Raw genomic sequence first — 10,317 nt, 5'->3', positions numbered from 1 at the left:
AGGGGCATCTTTATGCCAATTGTTGTTTGATTGTTTTGAAGGTCCAGCCTCTGGAGTATCCTACTTACTTGTCATACAATGAAAATTTTCTGATTTTGTAACTACATCTCCCTTTACTGACAAATGCCTCTTGTAATATGATAGCAAATGGATTCCAACCCAAAAAAAAAAGTGTGTAAAATTAAACAAAAGAATCAGCTAATATGCAAAGAAATTAACCTTACAGAAAAAGTACACAACTTCAATTAGAGAGGAAAATCTCCACCTGGGTTTAAAACAGGCTTTATGCCCAAATACTTCACAGGCAATAAGCAGCTCTTAATAGTGCAACTTCAGAAGGTCCTCTAGAGAAAGATACTCTGTTGCTTTGCTTCTTTAATGACTTCAGAAAAACCGCTGAAATAACAAGATTGAAACGCTCGAAACTTGTACAAGGGATCAGGTGGAGGCTCTGCTCACCAGGTGTAAGACCGTGATTGAGTTTACCGTTCCACGTGACCAGGAGGATGGGGGAAAAAAGGCCACAGGGGCCAGGAAATAGGCTGGCAGAAAAGATGCCTAAGTGACCTGCATAAAGGAAGAAAAAGGGGGATAGAAGGTAGGCCTATAACCCCAGCTAAAGGCCAGCCAAAGCAGGCTGGCAAACCAGCCAAAACTGGTTGATAGCCAAGTCAACCCCAGGGCTGGTCAGGTCTGCCCTATTCACCAACCATGACTGGTCAGCCCAGGCAGTACTTGGCCAACCAAGGGGCTGATTGGCCACTCCCTTAAGCCCTATAAGAGGGGCCTTTGCTGCCCACCCTCATTTTAAACACATCATCTGACAGAGTTCATCTGCTGCCACTCCTGCCATGTTTCCTTCACAGTGCTGCTGCAGCAGCCTCATTCCAAAATGTGTTGAAGGCCAATTTGACATGTGTCCTTGCCACTTGTTGGAAGGTTTGGTGGACAGAAACAGGGTCAGACCTAGTGGAGCACTCGGTGCATACTCATGAGTAGCAGCACTCTTTGTTGCAGACACTCAGGGCAGACCTAAGCAGGATCATTAAGTCCTTGCGAACAGATCTACGACAGACATAGGGTCAGCCTTGGAGGCAATTGGTGTACACTCGTGGATACATTATTTGTTGTTTTGCTATAGATCTTCCTTCAAGGAATATGTTTCTGGTTGTCAGTATATTGTTCTCTCTATGACTTGAATCTCTTGCTTCTCTCACAATCTGGGCAATAAGCTTCCGCATATTTCTTCAAGTGGTCTGCAGCAGAACCACCTCATGTTTTATGTTTTTCTATCATGGTATCTAGAGCAGCCATGTTTTGATTGCAGCTCTTTGTAGCAAAGTGCAAGGAGCAGTGCTACCCCTCCTACTTGCAGCACCTTGTAGAGTGAATTGAGAAGCAAGGTGATGTCTTTTATTCAAGTATCATAGGGCCCTGGGGCTACACGACTTTGTGAAAAGAGATTCTACCTGAGCGAAGAGGCCACTTGTTGTGGCAGTCAAATCTGGTCAATAACTGTTATGGAGACAAATGCTTGGGCGAGGATGTAAGCTGGGTGCTGGCCTAGCCTCAAGCTCAGTGGGAGATGCCTTACTAGATATATGGTTGGGAGGTGAGCTTGCCAGCTCCCCCGAATGGTCTTTGCTAGCTGTTTGCAGTGTTTTGCACAGAGAACTCAAAGTAATCAGTTCTAGATACACTCATGTATAGCCTAGCTAACTCATACTTGACTTCATGTTCCAAGAAGGCATCTCATGGAAGACAATGGCATGGTTGTCAACAAATTCTTTATTCTCATTTGAGTTTAAAGTCGGTCTTGTTTGAGAAGATCAAGTGTGAAATAAGCATGGTGGGCATAGTCCCCACAAAATAAAAAGTCTCATCGACAGTCATGTTCACTCACACAAACAAGAGAAAATCCCCCTTCTAAATTATGGAGAGACTAGGTGATTCACCACAAGTCCCAGTCACATGGATGCGATAATGATGGTGACCTACTAGGGGTGGTTTGGTTCTTCACACCAAAGAGGGTGAGACAAAGTGGGCACATCACCGTGGGCAGCTCCTTGCAGTCCTTGATTTTTAGAAGGCCTACGATAGGGTGGATTGGTCCTTCTTAGAGGGTACTTTATAGCGCCTCGGCTTCCTAGTGCAGTGGATCTCCGAAGTTTCAGCTCTCTACAGGATTGCCACCAGTAGGGTCATCATAAGTGGGAGATTGGGGGAGCATTTCAGCCTTGAGCGGTCTGTTAGACAGGAAGGTGCCCTCGCCCCCTACCTCTTCTTGTTCTTTGCGGAGGCGATGGCCTACTCCCTCCGTGCCCCTACTACATGTTTACAAGGAGTTCATCTTCTGGTTCGAGATGTGACAGAACTCCTTGACTTGTAATATGCAGACGACACAACTCTCTACGTGCAAGATGATGACAGCATGCTCGAGAGGGCACGATTGGCCTTGGATACCTTTTGTTGCGCATCAAGCGCAAAAAGCAGCTAACATAAGTTAGTTCGTTTTCTCACAGACCCGGGTGCTACCTCATAGTGGGGGGTCCACTTAGGCTTAAGGTGTATCCCCAGGGGGCGAACTCTCCGGTAGTTAGGGTTCTAGGCGGGCCTTGGCATTACCCCAGCTTAGCAATTCCTTCTGATCCTTGACTCCATCCGTAGGAAGCGTGCATTCTCGAGTAGTGCCAAGCTTTCTCTAACAGGATGTGCCCTAGTGGTGAACTAGGTCATTTTGGCTATGGCCTGGTACGTGGCCTCCTACTGGTATTTTTTGCGGGCTTGCGTGGTGCAGTTGCGGAGGCTGATCCACAACTTTCTTTGGGCGGGTACCGACGGCACAACTGAAACTAGGGCTTGTGTCACCATTTATTGATATCCCAAGATTAATAAAGCATTGACTAAGTTTTGACTTCAGTCAAAGGATCTTTTTAATGGTCAAAGTCATGTTGACTTTTAATTAATGATTTAATTAAAGTCAAAGAGTTCGGAGGATTCCGAAAGACTTAGAGGATTCTAAGTATAAAAAGGGGAGGATTCCCAAGAAGCACTATTTAATGTGCTAGTGACCCGGTCAAAGTCAAAGTGACCCGGTCAAAGTTAAAAATGACTTGGAGGATTCCAAGAGTGGGGCACTGGACCCAAGTGGTTTAAATTCCAGGAAATCGAGAGAACAAGGAATGGGACCCGGACCCAAGTGGTTTGATTCCAGAAATCCGGAGAGAAAAATAAAAAGGGGCACTGGACCCAAGTGGTTTAATCCAAAAATCCGGAAAGTTTTAATGGGGAACCGGCCCAAGGGATTGATATTAAATCATCCAAAAACTCGGTGTGACTTCGGTCAAAAGGATTGACCTCGGTCAAAGGTCTTTGACCTCAGTCAAAGAGGTTTGACCATGGTCAAAGTGGGTTGACTTTGAGTCAACCAAGTATATATATTATTATGTGCACATATATGTGTGTGGGGACGCCCACTGTGACTAGGATTAGTCAAGTTTATTATTTTTAAAGATGCATGCAAGGCTAACAATTAATGTGCGCTTGTTATGGTGCCATTAGTATTGTTACAGGTACCCGGGTGAATTAAAAGAGATTCTTCAAGAGCGGGACCCACGCACCAGGGACCCACGCACCAGTTTGCCAAGGCCCATGTGACCGAGGGCGTACAAAAGAATTCTAGAGTGGGTGTGTGTGGCTAGCTAGGTGGCTTGTACCTAGCAGTTAGAGACCAAGGTTTAAGCATGTGACCAGTTACTATTTTTGGAGGTTTTGAGATAAGCCTCACCTCTTGTACAGAATCTAGTCTAGCTTTTGGACTGCTACAGGCTGCTACAGCAGGATTTCTTTGCAATTGATCTTTCTTGCAATTAATACAAACCCGCAAGGGGGGATCCAGTGATGCAGTTGCCCTGGATCCTAGTCGGGGTGTCGTGTACTTTCAAATGCATGCTGAGCAAGAAGTAGAGAAAAGCAACATGAAAGAAATAGAAAAAAAATGGTCGTGCTGCAGGTTGTGTAATTTTCTGTCTGTAATCTTGAAATGGAGCTGCCTGTGTGGTTTTAGTGGTATCAGAGCTCAGTTCTGTGCTTCTCTCGAATCACAACGGTTTTGGGAAGTACTCTGAGAACAATTATCGTGCAGAAGCATTTCTGAGAAAAAGCCCCTTTTTGGGAATCGACACAAATTGGAGCAGAAATGTTGTTCAGCAGGATGCCTTTGTCAAAAATCATGAAGTGATTGTGGGGGCAGATGCCTGGAACAGCAATAATCGACGTGCAAGTGAAGGGGGTAGATGCCTGACACACAAAGTTGAGAGCGAAGAGGTTTGAAGATGCATTGAAAAAAAGAAGCATCGCGACATATTAAAAGGAGCAATTCCCAGAAGGAAATAGCATCGCGACAGTCAGAAACGAAAAATTCTGACATAACACTGAATCGCGACAGTGTGTGAGTAATTCTTTAAGGCGAATATCACCATGACGTCTTCTCTAAGAATTCCTTTTGGAGAAGTTTGAGATGCTCTGGACTCATTCAGAAATAGAGCGTGCAGAAAACTGCCGAATTGAAAGTGGGGAACAATTCTCTGTGTGACGGATGTAAATGTGCCACGACTGTGAATTGAGGAATCTTGAGAAAAATTTAGGCCCCGACAGAAATTGGGGACGAGTCCCTGAAGACGCGACACCTTCCTAAGGAAGAAAATAGATTATACGTCTGTACCGAGCGAAGTCGACTAGGTGCCATTGCTTAAGGCACGTGCGACAGAATTCTTCCCCAAATCGAGAAGAACAGACTATCGCGAAGGGGCATATGCAAAGACTGCCGTGTTGCAATTCAGATATCAGATAATCCCTGTGAAGGAATAGAAATCGCGACGCACAGGAGTGTCTAAGCAGAAAAAAAAAACTTGTGATCGGAACCTGCGAAGTGATTACAAAAGCTGATTGAGATAACGGAAGAAAAAGCGACCAGATATAAATAATAAAGGGAATTAAAATCGCGATAATCTGACGTTGCGCTTCTGAGGTGATCGTGTGTATCAAGGGTGAACAGGGGAACTACCCGATACAGGCCTGCATGGTGCATCTTATAATATTCAATAGTGTCAACCACTTGGTCGTTGGATAAGTTATAGCAGTGCGAACAGCTTGACGACAACAAGAAATACACAGAACGTGTCTATTGACAGAAAACGATGCAAAGAAGAAGTGTGAATGTCTTGTCGGTCGAACTGTGCAAGAGTTCTGTTCAAATGCACTGACTGATTTTAGCATTCAACTGTGTGCTATTGAAGTTGCATGCAAGTGATTAACTAAAGTGAATTGTTGAAGAAGCACTATTGCACTCCTTCGGTACAGCAAGACCTGTAAGAATTAAATGATGCAACCTTGAAGGTGCAGTTTCAACAGGACATTTAATTTTTTTTTGCTCTGTTGAGAAAGTGACAGTCACTCAGCACTTGGCTATTGGGTATACTAGCATATGCTTTGTGGATAAACATCTGAGTGAGAAAAAAAAAAAGTAATGCCAGGACAATTCATTCAGAAGATCTGAAGCTGTAGGGACAGCCTGTGCAGGGGTATTTGACATGCAAGGACAACAGTAAATCCAAAGTCAAGGTATGCCTGTACACTTCTGAATCTGAGGATTCTTATGCCTGCAGATTGCTGAGAAACCATCCAGGTAAAAGAGCAGTGGACAAAGAGGCACCAGAAGCACTTCACTATGTATGCACAATGGCTTCACAGGAACCCGTGCCAGTAGGACAGGAGGGAAGTAAAGAAGAACGGTACAAGAAATTACTTGCTGAATTGGCAGAGGGTAGGCAAGATCCCCTGTTCCAAAGTTTAGTCAGTCCTCCTGTCGAAGGACCTGCTTTGCCCTTGGAAAGGGACAGGTCAGTGGAAGAAAGAGGGAGACGAAACTGTGAACGCAGTCATCACACGCATTCCTGCAGGTCTTCCTCGTCACGCCATGAAGGCAGTAGATGAAGGCAGTAGACGGTCCCGTCGCTCTCGCAGGAGAACACGTAGCTTGTCTTCTACAACTAGTGGGGAGTCAGACTCCAATTCTCCTAGCAGGTCTCCTGAAGGTCACACTCACAGGAGAGCAGGACGCAGCAGACAATGCAGCCAGAGGGACTTCAAAGAGGGCAGTAAGTCTGTCAAATTTATAACTTTTAATGGACATTATGCCCAGCCAGAGAAGGCTATGCAGTTCATCAGACGATTTGATGCAGCCTTTGGCATGGAAGATTTTTATGAGCCCTCAAAGCTAAGAGCTGTTAGCCTGCACTTAACTGGGGCAGCGAGTGCTTGGTGGGAATCTTTGTTGCGGGATGGTACCGCACCCAAGCACTGGAAGGCCTTTAAGAAGGCATTCCACAAGCAGTTCCTGCCCAAACCCTTTAGAGACCAAGTGATTAGGTCTTGGGACAGTCTGCACATGGAGGAAGGGGAGTCCATGGATGAATATAATCAAACGTTCTGGGACTAATATTTACAAGTCCTACCCTTCCACCGGGTATCCAAGAAAATGCAGCTGGAAAAGTATAGAGCTGGGTTGAACATGAAAATTCAAACCTAGGTGAATACGCAGCATTTCAAGGATATCCAGAGTTTGATCCACGCTGCTACAGTGGCCAGCCTTGTTCAGATGGAAGATCCTTCCACACTTTTGTCACTGCAAGCAGGACTCCCGAAGAAAAGAAAATTTGAAGTAGGGAGATTTCAGAAAAGGTCTGAGGCTAGAGGGGAGAAAAGAATGATGCCTTTTCAGAAGCCGAGGGGTGGCTGGTATAGAAAGCCCCTCAGGGATTTCAGAGGCAAAGGCCAGTGGACGCCTGAGCAGATAGAGACCTTCCGTAAGGAGGGTAAGTGTTTTAGATGCGGCAAAGAAGGGCATATGTGGCTGCCAAGTGCCCCGACAGGCCCTCCACATCGAGGGGAACAGGGACAGAAAAGCCACAAGGGACGTCTAAAACAGCAGTGGGTGGAATCCTTGACATTCTGGGTAGTAATGCCAACCCCGCAGCCAGAGAGCTTCTGTTGACATGGGGGAAGATCCGTGATCAGCCCGCCTTGATACTGTTTGATTCGAGGGCTACACACAATTTTATATCACAGGATCTCGCCATGAAACTAGGAATAAAGGCAGAGGAACTTGGAAGAGCATTAGATGCAGAACAAATCTTCCGAGGAGAGTCAGTACCAGTTACTCCCTTGATTGGGAAGTTGAGGGTTCACATTCAGGAGTATGTGGACCAAGAGGACTTCTTGATCTCACCCCTCAGACACTATGATGTTGTACTGGGCACCCCGTGGTTTCACCATAAGCAGGTGCAAATTGTATATCCTGACCGACTCCTGAAATTTGTACATAAGGGTAAAGAGATGCATTTGGAAGCCAGGCAAAAGGGAGATACCATACCCCTTATAAATAGTGTGGCCGTTGGCAAATCAATAAAGAATGCTGTTTCTGTGTACTTGATTTTTGTAAAGGACAAGCCAGCAGATTCTTTAATTGAATTAAATAATGCAGAGAATCAGAAATTACAGTTCTTAAATCAATTCCAAGATTGTTTTTCTGATGCCCTGCCAAGAGAGTTACCTCCTGAGAGACCGGATGATCATGGGATAGATCTGATTCAGGGTAGTGAGCCGCCGAATAGACCGCCTTACAGGGTGAGCGCAGCTAAGAGAGAGGAGATCCTGACTCAGATTCAGGAATTGTTGAGCAAGGGACTAATTCAGCCCAGCTCATCGCCCTTCTATTCACCAGTGCTATTGGTACAGAAGAAGGATGGTACATTTAGAATGTGCGTGGATTACCGCGCGTTGAATAAAATGACCATCAAGAATAGATTCCCGATACCCCGGATTGATGATGTGTTGGATCAGCTGAATGGAGCAACTATCTTTAGCAGGATTGATCTTAAGAGTGGATATCACCAGATTCGGATCAAGCCACAGGATGTGCCAAAGACTGCATTTCGCACTACCTTTGGGTTATATGAGTATCTGGTTATGCCTTTTGGGTTGACAAATGCCCCAGCCACATTCAACAAAATGATAGGTAGAATCTTCCGCCAGTACCGGCACTTCACTGGTACATTCTTTGATGACATTTTGGTATTCTCTAAGACGGAAGAAGAGCATAAAAGGCACTTAAAAGTTGTGTTCCAGGAACTACGAGCACATAAGCTTCTGATAAATTCCAAGAAGAGTGAATTTTTCCTGGAAGAAATCCACTATCTCGGACACATAATCTCCAAAGAGGGGATTAGAATGGATCCTGCAAAGATTAGAGCTATACAGGAATGGCCAGAGCTCAAAACGGTACATGAAGTACGCAGCTTTTTGGGCCTATGCTCTTATTACAGAAGGTTCATCCGACACTTTGCTGAGATTGCAGCACCATTACATGATCTAACAAAGAAGAATTCAGTTTTCAAATGGGGAGAAAGTCAAAGGTCAGCATTTCTTACACTGAAGGAAAAGTTGACTACGGAGCCCATACTGGTGGTCCCTCACTTGTATAAGTCATTTGAGGTGCATTGTGATGCATGTGGGGATTGCATTGGGGCTGCTCTCCATCAGGAAGGACATGTAGTGGCATATGAGAGCCGGAGATTCCAAAATGCTGAGAAGCAAACAGGAATCTATGAGAAGGAACTACTGGCTGTAATTCATGCTTTGACCACCTGGAAGCACTATCTATTTTATGGTGAGGACTGATCATCAAAGCCTGAGATATTTCCTTACTCAGACCAAGATATCTGAGAAGCATATGAGGTGGGCAAATATGCTGTCTATGTATCATTTTCAGATCATACCCACCCCAGGGACTCAGAATAAAGTGGCAGATGCTTTGTCAAGCCACAGATCAACAATGTTACCATTGCGCATCATCAGGACTTAGCAAAGATGAGAGAACAGTATGCCACTAATTCTGATTTTAAGGAAATATGGCAGCAAATGCAGGAAGGACTGTCCTCAAGTCAATATTCAGTCAAAGAAGGATATCTGATGAAAGATGACTGTTTATGTGTGACCCAAGAGATGAGGCAAAAGATTTTTGATGAGTGCCATGCACCGCCTTATGCTAGGCACCGAGGAATTGCAGCCACCACTAAGGCAATAGAGAGGTACTTCTTTTGGCCAGCCATGCGGAAAGACATACTTAGTATGTAACTGAATGCCTAATCTGTCAGAAAGTGAAGTATGACAGACACAAGACACCTGGCCTGTTGATGCCTCTACCGATCCCACAGGCACTGTGGGAAAGTGTTGCAATGGACTTTATTTTTGAATTGCCAACCACGAGAAATGGGAATGATGGTATCTGGACCATCATTGACACATTCAGTAAGCAAGCCCATTTCCTGCCTGTCAAGAAGACAATCAAGGCAGATCATAGGGCAAAAGTCTTTTTGGCACAGATCTTCAAGCACCATGGGATGCCAAAGTCCATTGTAAATGACCGTGACCCCAGAATGACCAGCCTATTCTGGAGAGCGTTGTTTGACAACATGGGGACAAAGCTGGATTTTTCCTCTACATTCCATCCCCAGACAGACGGTCAGAGTGAGATAGCAAACTCAACAATATTGGACATGTTGAAATGCTATGTGGCTGAGCGGAAAGCAGAGTGGGAAAAGTATCTCCCGCTAGTGGAGTTTGCATATAATAATACAGTGCATTCGTCCACAAGAAAAGCACCCTTTGAGATCATCTATGAGAAGGTGATTCTGCCACCTATCCTCAGGACAAAAGATGAGATATTTGCAGCAGATGAGTATGTTAGAGATCTTGAGACAGCATTTACTCAGGTGCGGACAGCCATTAAAAGGTCTCAAGAGAAGCATAAGAAGGCTGCAGATAAACATAGAAGACAGATGGATCTCGAGCAGGGAGATTGGGTACTTCTAAAGTTTGAAAAGGCTAGACTCCGCAAGAAGAAAGGCAAGGAAAAAGTGTATGTTAAGTTGTCACTCAGAAACTATGGTCCTTTCAGGATTTCTGAGGTGATCAATGAAGTTGTCTTCAGGTTGGAGCTGCCTGCGCATTGGCAAATACATAATGCATTTCACATTAGCCTTTTGAAGGAGTACCAAGGACCAGAACCAGTGGATCTAGTTCTGGAAGACCCACCAGAGGTGGAAGATTTGGAGGAGATCCTCCAACCTGAGCAGATTGTGTACCATACCGTACATAAGGGGCCCAAGGGCGAAAAGAAATTTAGATTTCTTGTAAAATTTAAAAATTATTCTGCTCTGAATGCTAAGTGGATGGATGAGGACATGTTGTCTACTC

The 10,317-nt window shown here is 44.9% G+C and overlaps 1 protein-coding gene across 6 annotated transcripts in view; it reads right to left on the bottom strand.

Moving 5' to 3' along the window:
- LOC147611224 (uncharacterized) overlaps positions 1-10,317 on the bottom strand; it is a 216,210-nt gene that overhangs the window by 166,620 nt on the left and 39,273 nt on the right. For 2 of the 6 annotated variants that reach the window (XM_086785283.1, XM_086785281.1), the window contains exon 1: positions 1,470-1,755. The exons of the other annotated variants lie outside the window; for them this stretch is intronic. The gene's annotated coding sequence lies outside the window, so the exon portion shown is untranslated. Of the gene's footprint in view, positions 1-1,469; positions 1,756-10,317 lie in introns of those variants that run through there. 6 annotated transcript variants of the gene reach the window in all.

This window comes from Cibotium barometz, chromosome 48, assembly GCF_041138505.1.
Source record: "Cibotium barometz isolate CiBa-2024 chromosome 48, ASM4113850v1, whole genome shotgun sequence".
Taxonomy (NCBI): Eukaryota; Viridiplantae; Streptophyta; class Polypodiopsida; order Cyatheales; family Cibotiaceae; genus Cibotium; species Cibotium barometz.
The sequence above is the reverse complement of the archived record's forward strand: the minus strand, read 5'-3'. Positions and strand labels throughout refer to the sequence as shown.